General features: G+C 47.8%; 1 pseudogene; it reads left to right on the top strand.

The window, feature by feature from the left end:
- The first annotated feature begins 12,387 nt into the window (after positions 1 to 12,387).
- LOC144823591 (uncharacterized) lies at positions 12,388 to 13,214 on the top strand (annotated as a pseudogene).
- The last annotated feature ends 283 nt before the right edge of the window (positions 13,215 to 13,497 follow it).

The following is a 13,497-nucleotide window of genomic DNA, read 5'->3' as shown; positions in this document are numbered from 1 at the left end:
ATAAAAAAGAAGACTCACTACACATACAACATAAAACATATAGAGCACTAGGATTTTATCTGTAAACCTGAAATTCATACTTGTGAAGCTTGGTTGTGGGCTTCATGAGCAAAAAAGGAACGTCGGGGTGCTGCTCCAATGGCAATCTGCAGTAGAGAATGGTGTGGCCATTACTTTGCTGATCCTGGTGGCTGTTTTAATAATAAGAACCAACCAGTCCCTGGTACAATGCCATGAAATTAATGACCACTCCTTTTTGAATTGCATGTCCGTCTGGAAAATGAAGGGTTCATTTTTCACGATTAAGCCTTGCGGGCCCATCTTGTTTCTTAAATATTCCGTCATTATTAGACCATGCATGGCTGCCTTTATCTGGTTGCGTCTCAATTTCACCAGTTCGTTCCAGTCATCAATATTTGGGCCAGTTTCCGGATTGCTGAGACCTTCAAAGGGGTTTACTGCAGCCAGGATTCTGTCTATTTCGTCTTCGCCGAAGGTCAGGCCATGTTCATCCTCCATATTTAGTGACCGCTGTGGTTTACAGATACCTAGTGTATGTAGTTATGTGTTGTGAAGAGAGTATGGGGTAACTCCCGCAGCTGTACGCTGCCTAGACTATGTCAAAAACATGAAGGGGAGGTAGAGCCAATCGTTGGATTTATGCTCCACTGGGTATTCAAATAAACAAGAGAAATCCAACATTTAGTGGGAAAAGAGAGTGATCAATGGATATTGAAGCACTCAGTGTTTGTGTTTCCCCTTCCGCCCAATTAACGAAAATGCCTATAAATAGCCTAATCCGCTACCTACTCCACAACCAGCGGAGCAGCGGACGGGGTAAGGCGGTGATCAGAGCGTCCTGACTATGTGAGTATGACACCAAAGGAGTACCATTCTGCCACGATCATCTCTAACCACCTACAGAAGTAAGTGTTAAAGAATGATTAGTAATGGCCACACCATTCTCTACTGCAGATTGCCATTGGAGCAGCACCCCGACGTTCCTTTTTTGCTCATGAAGCCCACAACCAAGCTTCACAAGTATGAATTTCAGGTTTACAGATAAAATCCTAGTGCTCTATATGTTTTATGTTGTATGTGTAGTGAGTCTTCTTTTTTATGAAAGCTTATCGCTAAGCAAATGGTGAGGTTCCAGGTGACTGCACCTGCATGAACTACCCGTTACATGGGTAACCATTAGGTAAATCTTTTTTTGTCTTTCTACAGGTCATTGTGCTTGTAGCAGACCGCTGTAGGCACACTTAGCCTATTCAAAGTAAAATTCACTTTTCTGTAAATACACAGTTTTACGTAGCAAAAGACGTGAGTAGGGAAGGGAGTTTGTGCCCCTGTCCCGAAGAAGGAGCTTGTCTCCGAAACATGTCGACACATAAGCACATCGGAGGTCCTGTTCATTAATACAACAGGTTGACCTCGCCCTGCACTTTCTTTTTAACGGTACCAGCCAGAGCACAGAATAAAACTTTTTTCTTTCCCGCTCTAGTGCCAGGTACTTTTTAAAACTTTTCACAACACTCCCTACTCACTTGTAACACAACCCACACACTGTACACCACACATAGCCAACATTGTAAGTGCTCCCTCGTAGTCGTCGGTCGCAGCACGCCGCATCCCGATAGAGGGGTGCGAAGACCCCGATGATGAAGCATGACACCAAGGGGCCTTTTGGTGTGTGAGGGGTATTTTCACAAACACTGAGTGCTTCAATATCCATTGATCACTCTCTTTTCCCACTAAATGTTGGATTTCTCTTGTTTATTTGAATACCCAGTGGAGCATAAATCCAACGATTGGCTCTACCTCCCCTTCATGTTTTTGACATATATGACATTGTTCTGCATTCTGTCCATCACCTGTTGTTTTTGCATTTGTCACCCCAAGTGGGACGGGTATGCTCATACGTGAGTCCCGTAGTCTCCATGCCACTGGAATCAAGCTATCCAGGCTGATGAGGGCTGAAAGCCTGAAACCGGTCCTTGGATGCTTGTTTCCAGTCCAGGGAGGACCAGGTTTGGCAGTTCGGGCTGGACTGTTCCCATGGGGCACAGGGTCAAGACTGATTTGCATATGGCTGGGTTCAAACTGGAATACCATAGTGAGCAAAAAAACAATTGATTTAGGCCCAGATCTCTGTACTGGGGTGAATGTATGACATTGTTCTGCATTCTGTCCATCACCTGTTGTTTTTGCATTTTTAACCCCTAGTGGGATGGGTATGCTCAGACGTGAGTCCCATGCTCTCCATGCCACTGGAATCAAGCTATCCAGGCTGATGAGGGCTGAAAGCCCGAAACCGGTTCTTGGATGCTTGCTTCCAGTCCAGGGAGGACCTGGCTTGGCAGTTTGGGCTGGGCTGTTCCCATGGGGCACAGGGTCATGACTGATTTGCATATGGCTGGGTTTGAACTGGAATGCCATGGTGAGCACAAAAACGATGGATTTAGGTCCAGATCTCTGAACTGGGGTGAATGTATGACATTGTTTTGCATTCTGTCCATCACCTGTTGTTTTTGCATTTGTCACCCCGAGTGGTACGGGTATGCTCAGACGTGAGTCCCGTGCTCTCCATGCCACTGGAATCAAGCTATCCAGGCTGATGAGGGCTGAAAGCCCGAAACCGGTCCTTGGATGCTTGTTTCCAGTCCAGGGAGGATCTGGCTTGGCAGTTCGGGCTGGACTATTCCCATGGGGCACAGAGTCAAGACTGATTTGCGTATGGCTGGGTTCAAACTGGAATGGCATGTTGAGCAAAAAACAATGGATTTAGGCCCAGATCTCTGTACTGGGATAAATGTATGACATTGTTCTGCATTCTGTCCATCACCTGTTGTTTTTGCGTGTGATGTGGCTGTGGCGGGGGATGTCGAGGACTAGTCTGGTGGCAGTGTTTTGGATGTTTTGTACTTTCTTGAACTGTTTCTGGGTAATGCCGGCATACAGCACATTGCCATAGTTGAGTCTGCTGGGGATAAGTGCGTAGGTGACTGCCTTTCTGGATTCTGTGGTTACCATCTGAATGTCTTTCGGAGCAGGCGGAGCGTGTGGAAGCAGGCTGAGGAAACTGCATTGATTTGGCGGTTCATTGTGAGTGAAGAGGCCAGTATGCTGCCAAGGTTTGGTGTGTGGTCCATCCGGGTTAGGGGGTCCCAGAGCACAGATGGCCACCAGGAGTCGTCCCAGACTAAAAGGGTGGACCCCAGAATGAGTACGTTGGTCTAGTCTGAGTTGAACTTGAGGCAGCTGTCTTTCATCCATGTAGCAACGGGGTTCATTCCTCTGTGGAAGTTGGTTGTGGCGGTTGTGAGTTCATTGGTGAGGGAGAGGATCAGCTAGGTGTCATCGACGTAGGAGACGATGTTGAGTTTGTGGCTTCTGATGATGACAGCGAGGGGGGCCATGTAGAAGTTGAAGAGGGTGGGGCTAAGGGAGGAATCCTGGAGAACTCCACAGCTAATTTCCGTAGGTTCTGAGAAGAACAATGATAGTCTGACTTGCTCGGTCCAGCTGGTGAGGTAAGAGCGGATCCAGTCCAGGGCGTTGTCGTGAATGCCGGCGTTGTGGAGTCTGGTAATTAGGGTGCGGTGGTAGACAGTATTGAAGACGGCCAAGAGGTCTAGTAGGATGAGGGCTGGGGTCTCACCCCATTTGAGGAGGGACTGGATGTCATCTGTAATGGCAAGAAGTGCAGTATCTGTGCTGTGGTTGTTTCGGAAGCCAGATTGGGAGGTGTCCAGGACATGGTTTGCTTCAATGAACTCGGAAAGCTGTGCATTGATGGCCTTCTCTATGACTTTGGCTGAGAAGGGAAGGAGAGAGATCGATCTGAAGTTCCTGTGATCTGATAGGTCTGAGAATGGCTTCTTCAGCAGTGTGTTGATCTCGGCGTTTTTCCAGTCGATGGGGAAGGTGGTGGTTTCGATGGAGAAGTTGTTCTGTGTGGAGGAGATACATGACAATTTACAGTTGGAAGTTGTCTAGGCGTCTACTGTTATGGTGAATGTGAAACCAAGCAAAATGTCATACCACAACATGGAGCGTGAAATTACTATTCATGAGGGGCAATAGGTTTTAGAGACCTCATGGTGCCGAGTACCCTTCAATTTTCTGTTATTTTGCATGCTCTTCGGCAAACTGTTAGTCCCTGTGTTGCCTTCTTTGTTTATGACAACTGGTTATGTTTATTTTATCATTACAGTAGTCTTCACAAACATACCCCATTATACAACTTAGCCACACTAGTTATTTGCCAATGCCTCATATGTCGACGATAATACCCCCTTACCTCTCCAGACCACCTACTGCATTGCATCAATCACATTCAACGTGAGATGTGAAGATGCGGGGATTGGAGATGATGGGAGGTGGTGAGGACGCAGATCACTTCCAGCAGTCCTGAGACAACCAGAGAATGTACACCCAGATTGGGGGCTAGGTCGCACAGATCATCAGGGTGGGAACCGGCTGCTGGTTCTAGCCACCTCTTGCAGTCCCTCAGGCAGCTTGGTGTTTGGGGAGTGGTGCCCAAAGAATTGGGGGCAAGGGTACAGTGAGGCCTCCTCAGGGATGCAGGTGGTTATACCTGTGTGGTCCAATGGGATGGTGTTCGGGATTGCAGAAGGGCCCTTGTGTTGTTGGTGTTCCTGAGATCACATATTCCATTTATTAGTGTGTGATATGTTTTATTTCTCACATGTGCCTAATTCTTTGTGCTGGATCACAAAGATCAGACGTAAGAATGTTTCTTTTCACTTGAGTATGTTTTTCATCTAATCTTGTTGTTCTTACATGACTGTAAAAATCTGCTCCACCAACGCCCACCTCATCGCAGCCCCTTGGGAAGCTTGGTGTTCGGGGGAGGTGCCCATAATGAGGACAAGGGTACAGTGACACAGGACTACCCCTCATGGATGTAGGTGGTTGCACCTGGGTGGTCCAATGGCATTCGGGATTGCGGAATGGCCCTGGTGTTGATGGTGTTTCACATATTCCAATGCTATTTCTTATGATGTTTTCATTCCTCAATCAATCAATCAAGGGTTTGTAGAGTGCACTACTCACCCGTGAGGGTCTCAAGGCGCTAGGGAAGGAGGGCAGTTCCGGATCAGTCGCCGCCTCGGATCACTCGAAGAGCCACGTCTTGAGGTCCTTCCTGAAGGTTCGCAGGGTTGGGGAGCATCTGATGTGCACAGGGAGCTCGTTCCAGGTCTTGGCTGCAATGTTGGAGAAGGCTCTACTGCCTCTTCTAGTTCTGTGGATGCAGGGGACTTCTGCCAGTGAGAGGTCAGCGGAGCTGAGGTTCCTTTTGGGTACATGGAAGGAGACTCTCTCGTTGAGGTATTTGGGTCCGATGTTGTTGAGTGATTTGTAGGCGTGGATGAGGGGCTTGAAGGTGACCCACTACTTGACGGGGAGCCAGTGGAGTTCTCGCAGGTGTTGGGTCACGTGTTCATGGCGCGGAGTCCCGAGGATGAGTCTGGCGGCAGCGTTCTGCATCGTCTGGATTCTGTGTCGCAGACCTCTGTTGAGTCTGGCGTATAAGGTGTTGCCATAGTCCAATCTGCAGGTTATGAGTGCGTGGGTGACAGTCTTTCTGCAGTTGGGGGGATCCATTTGAGGGTCTTTCGGAGGATGCATAGGCAGTTAAAGATAGTGGAAGCAACGGCGTTGATCTGGCGGTTCATGGAGAGGGAGGAGTTGAGGATGATGCTGAGGTTTCATGCGTGGTCCGTAGGGATGGGAGGGTTCCTGAGGGCTGAGGGCCACCAAGTGGTGTTCCAGGCAGACGTCCACGGTCTGAGGATAAGGACCTCGGTCTTTTCTGAGTTAAATTTCAAACAGCTGTCCTTCATCCAGGTTGCCACGTTCTTCATATCTTCCTAGAAGCAGAGTCTGGAGTCTTTGGGTTTCTTCATGAGTGAGAGGATGAGCTGAGTGTCATTGGCATAGGGCACAATGCTGAGCCCATACTGTCTTACGAGGGGGGTGAGGTGGGCCATGCAGATGTTGAAGAGCGTGGGACTGAGCGAAGAACCCTGGGGTATTCTGCAGTTGATATCAGTGGGTTTGGAGATGAAAGGAGGGAGTCTGATCCTCTGGGTTTTACAGGCAAGAAAGGATTGGATCCAGTTGGGCGCGGCTCCATGTATCCCCGCATCATGAAGTCTGGCTGCGAGTGAAACGGTGTCGAAAACTGTGGATAGGTCAAGGAGGATGAGAGCCATGGAGTGACCCTGGTCGAGTAGCATGTGGATGTCGTTGGCGGCGGCAAGAAGGGTGGTCTCGGTGCTGTGGTTGCTGCAGAATACAGACTGGGAGGCATCAAGGATGGCGTGCTCTTCGATAAAGGTCGTCAGCTGAGCATTCACAAGTCTCTCTGTGACCTTGGCCGCGAAAGGGAGGAGCGAGATAGGCCGGTAGTTTTTCAGGTCAGTTGGGTCGACCATGGGTTTCTTGAGGAGTGCTTTAACCTCTGCCCGGTTCCAGTTTTCTGGGAAGATGCCGGACATGAAGGATGCGCTGATGGTGAGTTTGAGTTTGGGTGTGATGGTGGCGGCGGCCCTGTGAAATATGTGCAGTGTGCAGGGGTCCGTTGGGGCACCTGAGTGGGTTTTCTTCATGGTCGTGGTGATGTGTTCAACGGTGGCAGGATTCCAGGTCATGATTGTTGGTTTATCGGCGGCATAAGGCGGAGAGGTGGTGTCCTGTGTCTGTTTGCTGAAGTTTTCATGGAGGGCCTTGATCTTCAGATAGAAGTATGAGCTGAGTTTATCGCAGAGTTCCTGGGATGGTGTGATGTCGGTGGCTTCGCTGGTGGGTTTAGTGAACTGCTGAATGACGTTGAACAGTTCCTTGGTGTTGGTTGCGTTGGTCTGGACTTTGTCTCTGATGAAGGTCTATTTGGAATCTCTTATGCACTGGTGGTATTCCTTCAGGGCGCTCCTGTGGTTGGTCCACGCTTCTGTAGTTTTCAGGTTTCGCCAGGTTTTCTCTAGGCATCTGCAGGAGTGTCTGGCTTCATGTAGTTCAGTGGTCAACCAGGCGGCCTTCAGAGTGCATTGTTTGGTGGGGTGGCGGAGGGGTGCGAGTTTATTGGCGCAGCTGGAGATCCAGCGGTGAAGTTCAGTGGCTGTGGAGTTGCTATCGGTCATTGCGCGGGGGGGGTCTTGGAGGAGGCTGGTGATGTGACGAGGCGTTCCTCTGTGACCTTGCTCCAGTTCCTACACGGTGGTCGCCGAGCGGGCTTCGGTGCATTGGTGAAGTGGACGCAGTGGTGGTGCATCCAGGAGGGCTGGGTGGTGTGGCTGACCCGGATGTTTGTTCCTCCCGCAAAGATTAGGTAGAGGGTGTGTCCAGCTCTGTGTGTGGGCACATTGACCAGCTGCTTAAGTCCGAGGTTGGTGAGGTTGTCCAGTAGGGTGATTCCTCTTGTACATTTTATCACTTTGAATTTTATGACTGTTTTTTCACAAGTATGGATTGCCAATTTTGAATAAAAACTGCTCCACCAAAAAGCAAGTTTTTCTATGTAAGTTCTATTGGTGCCTCATTTGATTGGTGTGGGGGTGTGGGCAAAATGGGGGGTATCTGGGTCCTATTGTTCTTATATGACTGTAATAAAATCTTCTCCACCAACGCCACTATCTGTAAGTTCTCTTGGGGACTCGAATGGGTTGTGTTGGGGTGCGGGCCAGACTGGGGGTATCTGAATCCTATATACAGTGCCCCCCACCCCCCGAGGTGGGTACCTTGTTTAGGAGCTGGAACCATCGTGGCAAGGGCCCTTTACTGATCCTGCGACGTGACGGCCAGTGATGGCTTCCTGTTGCCCCACCAATGATGGAAAGTGGGGAGGACGCAGGGTATGCACATCACTACCAGCAGTCCTGAGCCAACCAGATAATATACACACCAGATTGAGGGCTAGGTCGCACAGATGATAGGGTCAGGGCCGGCTTTAGCACTGGTGGCGCCCTGTGCAACAATGTTTGTTGGCGCCCCCTCAAAGTGCCTCACTACCTCCCTTTAACAGTGCCCCCTCAAGTCTCCATAACCACTCTCTCTCTATCAGATGTGTTTGATTAGTTATATTGCGCCACTTATACCAGTTTAGGTTGTCAGAGCACTTCACATCACAAACACAATACACAGAGACAATCAATCATATGTGTGTTTAATCAGTGTATAGGAAATATTACATAAGCCATAAGACTACAAGGTGAGTAACATGTCATCCATACTGACAGGCAATATAGTTTAAGAGTGCTTGGTCTTGAGAAGCACAGACTCAGGATTTAAAAAAACATAACCCCATGGTTGGGGGGTTACAATTAATAATAAGGATTTTATTTTTTTACCCTTTTTTGAAACATTAGAATAAAGAAAGACGGAGGTTCACAATCATAATGCGCTAATCTATAACTTGCAGTTTGCATGCAGCTCTTTGATGACAGTTATTAGATCACTGTTCCATGTTAGGATTTTAACATCTATACTGCTAGTAACAAAAGGATCTCTCTGACAAAAGCACTGACCTATTTAAACTATATGCACTTTGTGATCTGCATGACACACATTCTTTGCAGCAAGTATATTAACCCTCTGTGCTACCATAAAACGAGTTAAAACTTCCACTAGACAAAACTCCTTCTCTCTCCAGGAAGAACATTAATCACCGGAGTTATCTTTATGTTTTTTATTGTTGTATGAAAATTGCCGGAGGCCAGCAATGCAGCAGCACATGCTTTTAAAACCATAAAATACTTTCAAATACGGCGCCCCCTCGATGAGTCAGCACTCGGTGCGGTGGCACCAGTCGCACCGCCCTAGAGCCGGCCCTGATCGGGGTGGGTGCGGGCTGCTACTCCTGGGAATGTTTGACATGACAATGCATACATTTACAATGCATGCCTTTACAACACAGTTTTTACATTGCAACATCCTTTACAACACATTCTTTTACATAGCATGCCATTACATCGCATTTTCAGACACTAACTTTACAACACATTCCAAAACATCGCATTATATCTTTACAACGCATACCATTAAAATGCATACCATTACATTGCATTTAAGGTAAGTGTTGGATAGTATAGGGGTAATAATTACTATTCTAACTCCAGTGAGTGCAACAGTAGTTTAAGTGTTGGATAGTGTAGAGGTAAAAATTACTTTTCTAACTCCAGTGAGTGCAACAGTAGGGTAAGTGTTGGGTAGTGTAGGGGTAAAAAATACTATTCTAACTCCAGTGAGTGCAACAGTAGGGTAAGTGTCAGATAGTGTAAGGATACTATGCGTTGTAATGTTATGCGTTGTAATGACTTGCGATGTAATGCCTGCGTAGTAGTGACATGCATTGTAATGACATGTGTTGGATTGATATCCAACGTAATGTCTGCATTGTAATGGCATGCGATGTAAAGGATGTTCGATGTAATGACTGCTATGTAAAGGTAATGTGATGTAATGACTCTGTTGTAAAGATTGTTTCCCACTCCTGGCCACCTCTTACTGTCCTTCAGGCAGCTTGGTATTTGGGGAGCAGTGCCCAAAGAATTGTAGAAAGGCCATGGTGTTGTTTGTGTTCCTGAGATTACATATTACATTACTTAATCATGTGATATTTTATTATTTCTCATGTGTGCCTAATTCTTTGCGCTGTCACAAGGATGTGACATAAGAATGTTTTTTTCACAAGTGTGTTTTTCATCTAAGCTTGTTCTTCTTACTGGACTGTAAAAAAACTGCTCCACCAACACCACATTCTCTGCAAGTTCTGTTGGTGCCATGTATGGGTTGTATTGGGGTGTGGGCCAGACTGGGTGTATCAGGGTCCTAAAGCTCAGCCATAGTGGACTGAAAAAAACCTCCATTGGGCAACTGAACAACTTCTGTTTGGTTACCCCAATGTAAAATTCACCTGAGATGACATCGGTATGAATTAGCAACTTAGTAAGTGATAATGGTGATTTTTGCCTTTGCTGAGAGCTGCCTCTGTGAATGTGCCTTCTTGGTCCAAGAACTCATGGGGGCATATTCTCAAGGACATATTGCCAAGTTATCGGCGCTTTATCACAGCCAAATTGGTGATAAAATTATCGCGCCATTAACAAGCTGGAGCTAACAGCCAATATCACCAGTTTACCTACGATAGCAGCCGCAACATACATCGCCACAGATGACCCCAGCAATTAACGCTAATGACCTGCTCTTACCTGGTGTAAAGTTAGACGACAACCTGCACTAGGAAAGGGCTCCCAGCCCAGAGCCACACCTGAAGAACAACAGATGCCATGGAGCCATCAATCATGCAGCTTGGACACCCAACAAGGCCACAACACCCACCGCCATCACCCCCAGGACCACCCCCACACTCCCCCGGGGACCTACCACAGGCACCCCTCACCTCCCCTGGACCAAGATATTGCACATCAATGTTACGAAATCATGAACAAAATAATTTGCCTGATGTCGCACAATTACAACCAATAGCATTCATGTGAGTACAGAAAAAGCAGAATCATTCATTCACCTTTGAAAGTCCAAACAAAATATCACAATCAAATTTGACTCCAAACAACTATTTGGAAGAGTCATGGCGGGTCATCCCTGGACAATCTGTAAGTCACAGCCTGCAAGACAATACCCAAGATAAGAAGGTGTGACAGGCACTCATCAAAGGACAGAGAGAGAGAGAAAGAGAGAGAGAGAGAACGAAAGAGAGAAAGAAAGACAGAAAGAGAGAGACTCTGGCTTTTGGCTCATACATGCCAACTGTTGCCTGTGTATCGCGGTGCACCCGAAATCTAAGGCCTGGCATCAATATCAGCGCGAAGGCCACATCACATTTCAGAAATGCAAGCAGTAGTCAGACTAACATTAGGTATGAAAGCTCCTTTGTCTCAATGCACAAGGCGGAAGGACATCCGAACCTCCAATCTTGGTCTTGAATGCGGCTGGCACCCCCTGAGTGAGATACCATACCAGACTCTGACGACTCCCACACCACGAACTGCGCTGATGAAAGACCAATGTGTCCACACCCCACACACACTTGTCCCTGCTAGAGGTACACCTGCATGGGATGGCCTTGACACATAAGTAAAAAACAACCCATACGTCCAAACGTTGCACACACATACGACTCATTGCTCTGAGCTGTGGCATATCATCCACAGAACTGCCGCCGGTCTTAGGAGTGCCGGTGCTACAAGGCCAGAACAATGAATATAGACTCAGTTGTTACTACATTAAATGGACATGTCCAGCCGGACAGAGGTCTGATATTTACTTTTAGGAAATGGAGAAAATATCACAAAACAATACAAGAAGTAGGACATAAGCCTGTGCCCTATTTAACAAAGAGAAAACAATACAAAGTAGGGGGGAACAACAAACAAGGGGCTTAGCAAAGCTTTTTGCTTTGTTGTACTTGGGAAATAAGCAATGACAAAAAGGCAGCAAATCACATTATACACCTTTACAATTAAGTATACAGAAAGTGTGAGTGTATAAAGTGTTTCAAAGTGTCAACGGCGTTTCGATCCAGCATGGAATTGCGCGGATCATCAACAAGACATAGATAGTATGCCTAATAATTAGAAGCCTCATATGCCTGGGGAAGGAAAATGGAGAAGGAAAATACAAGGATGTAAAAATTAGGAAACGTAGGATAAGATCTGAGAATAAGGGTTGACAACACAGCAGAGGACAGGGACCCAGATTTAGCGCACTTGCTGAAGTTGGTATTGGCTAAGCTGGGTGTGGATGGGGTTGAGGGCACTGATTTGAGCACCGAGGAGACGGGTAGTACAAGGAAATCTAGCCTCCCGCGCCGTTCCCATATACCGCCTCGCGCTGCCTTCCCCCCGATCCCGCGCAAGGGCAAGCGCTAACAGTCCACGGCCACTATTCCCCATGCGCCTATCATCGAAAATCAGCCCCCTCCTGTGACTCCGGTGCAGCCTACTCTCACTACTCCTGCAGCACTCCCGTGCACGCCTCCTGCCCCTGCGACTACTCCTCTTCCGCTCTCGGATCAGCAGGGGGCTTATGCAGCGCTGGAGTCTATCAGGCAAACCTTAACTTCATTAGCTGGCAGGCCGCCTGGGAAAGGTGCGACGTCCTTCCCAGCCCTGACTAGTCCACTTCCGGTGCCCGTTCCCCCTGTCACAGCACCTCTACAGCGACCGGCCCAGTGTTTGGATCCTACACCCTGTCCTCCTTTACGACACCCGCCCACGGGGGAGATCCCGTTGCACAAGCACTGATCTCGGTGTCTCAGGTGCTCCGCACGCGTGCTAATCCACATGCCGGTGCTACCTCTCCTCCCTTGTTGACCACCCCTGGTCCCCATCTAATGAAATTATGGTGGCAATCGTGGATTTGAAGAGGCAGGTTGAGGTTTTGGTGGTGTCACGTCTGGTTGTACCTAGCATTGGTAGCTCTACTGCCTCTTCTCGTTCACCGGCAAGCGATTCTACTGGCACTGGCACAGGTAAGAACCCTGATGCAGGGGGAGACAAAGCAAGTGTAGTTCACACCACTGTAGGGAGGGAGGAATCACTTTTATCCAGGCCTGGGAAGCTCCCTTTTCATGTCCCGCAGGACATGAAAGACAAGATCTGGAGGGGCGATTTTGTGGATGTTTTTTCGTTAATAAGGGTGAAACGGAGGGAATGTGACCTGAAAGATAAGGTGAGTAAGGAGACTTATCCTAAGGTTAAAAAGCCTAAGGTAGAGGAATCTATCACAAACTGGTTGTTTGGTTTTAATGTATATATGTTGGTTATGCTAGAAAAGGAGCCTGAGTTAGCAGCCTCCATGATTTTTTACTCTAACAAGATCCTCAAAGATCACCATGTTCATGGGGGTTCGGTCTGGCTGGACTATGATTGGGACTTTAGGTGGGCAAGAGTTGAGGACCCTGGCGTCGGGTGGGACCAGACGGAGGTGAATGTTTGGCTTGAGAGTGTCAATAATAAAACACCTTTTAGATCGCCTTTTCGTCAACAACAGTCAGGCGAAAGGAAGGATGCCTGTTGGGCCTACAACAGGAAAGTTTGCACACGCCCCCCGGTACCTGCAAATATAGACACAATTGCTCCTTCTGTGGTCACGCGTCCCACCCTGAGTTCAAGTGCAATAAGAAACCCAGAGATAAAGGAAAAGAGGCAGTCAAACCTTCCGGTTAGTCCCAGGCTGCCCTCCCCTATTGACTTTGTTAAATTAATCCCTTGGTTGAATGTAAATCCAAGTAGTAGTTCAGCAAAGTTAATCTATTCAGGTTTCTCTATTGGTTTTAGAATTCCCGTTTCTTCAGTGTCCCAAATCCCTTTTTCCGCTAACTGTGATTCAGCTCATGCACACCGTGAGGTGGTACTAAGAAAGATAGAGAAGGAGTCTGCGCTCGGTAGGATTGCAGGCCCTTTTCCTGCCCCTCCGTTTGCAAATTCTGTCTGGTCACCACTGGAGTGG

This window comes from Lissotriton helveticus, chromosome 3_1, assembly GCF_964261635.1.
Source record: "Lissotriton helveticus chromosome 3_1, aLisHel1.1, whole genome shotgun sequence".
NCBI classification, from domain to species: domain Eukaryota; kingdom Metazoa; phylum Chordata; class Amphibia; order Caudata; family Salamandridae; genus Lissotriton; species Lissotriton helveticus.
Note: the sequence above shows the minus strand (reverse complement) of the source record. Positions and strands in the feature narration are given on the sequence as shown.